Below are 1,628 nucleotides of genomic sequence, written 5' to 3' on the forward strand. Positions count from 1 at the left end.
CTTCCTTCCTTTCTTTCTTTCTTTCCTTTCTTTCTGTCAAACGAAAGAGGATTATGAACTTTTCAAGTGTGTGTGATAAAGACCTAAAAGGAAGTGTCATCGATGTTTTTACAACTCAAAAGAATATTAAACCTAGAGCCTCCAAGTAGGATTATAGCTAGAATTTCCTTTCCTAACTGTGTTCTGCTGGGCTCTCTTAGATGCCCTGTCTTTGGGTTTCTATTAACATCCCATACAGTCTGTTCCAGCACTTATCTCAGTTTTTAGTTTACTTGTTTGTTTACCTTATGGTCGGTAATCTTCTTGAGGGCAAAGACTGTTCCTTTTCTCTAGAACTCTTAGCTCTTCTAGCATCTAGTTAAATCAGAAACCAGAACATTTGAGGGAATGAAGAACTTGAACATAGAGAGTTCAATAGTGTCATAGAATTAAAATAGTTATTTATTTTTTATTCAGAGTAAATATGTCAGATGAATAGTGAATTTTGAGTCTGTATTATAAGCCTGGTAGTATGTTAGGTGTTGGTGTTATATATGACATGTAACAGACGTGATACTTCTCTCTTGGATCTTGGAATCCAGAAGAATGTGCTTCCAGGGACAGATAATGTATACTTATATATGGTTGAAAGAACAGAGAAGAAGTTCCAAGTTACGTTTCTGGCCAGATGATTGTGAATAATCAAAATCAGCAAAGATACTAATTTTTTTTTTTTTATAGAGATGCTGCTGATAAATAGATTTTAAAATATTTCTAGAGATTTTATTTAAAATCTCCTCTGGTTAGCAGACAATGATGGCAACTTCTCACTGCTTTCCTCAATAATATATTCACATATGAAAAATCACATATACGAAATTAAGGATGTGGAGGAAAACCACATCTTACAATATGTTAGAACAAAGAGGGATAAAACAAAAAAGATGAAAATGTCACAAATGGAGAACATGAATATTAAGGGTTTTCCTGAGGCATGGTCAAGGACCACTGAAATAGAAGCAACAAGCAAAGATAAAATTAAAGGAAACATCCTGGATTTGGAAAATGATTCTAAATAGACTGAAGTTGGTGGAGTGGAATGTAAAGATGGCATTTCTCGACAATAGTTTTAAAAAGAAAATAATCCTCTATTAATATATGTGAAAAAAATTCCCAATATATCTATGAAGAAAAACAAATTGAGTATCATCAGACTTTAATGGAATATGCCCCAACTAGTGACATTGAAGTGAAAGAATTATAATCCAAGAATTTTATGTTCAGCCAGCCTATTTTTCTTGATAAAGTTAATAGAAACTCTGTGTTATCAGATTAGTAATAATTCAGAAATTTATCACTCACATACATAGCCTTTATGGGAAAAACATTCTAAAAAATGCTCTTCCTAACTAGAGGACAAATGAAAATTAAATCCTTACAATATAATATTTAAAAAGTGGTATTCATGCTAGGGAATATCTATTTTAACATGGGCAGAATTTAAATAAGGAAAATAATTAATGTATAAATATTTTTACTGCAGCATTATTTTAGTACAAAATGGCAAAAATTTAGATGCTCGATATTAGGGAAATGTCTTTATGGTCAAATATAATGTCATTTAAATTAGCAAATAATCTCTTGATATA

Source organism: Pteropus vampyrus, unplaced genomic scaffold (genome assembly GCF_000151845.1).
Source record: "Pteropus vampyrus isolate Shadow unplaced genomic scaffold, Pvam_2.0 Scaffold1, whole genome shotgun sequence".
NCBI classification, from domain to species: domain Eukaryota; kingdom Metazoa; phylum Chordata; class Mammalia; order Chiroptera; family Pteropodidae; genus Pteropus; species Pteropus vampyrus.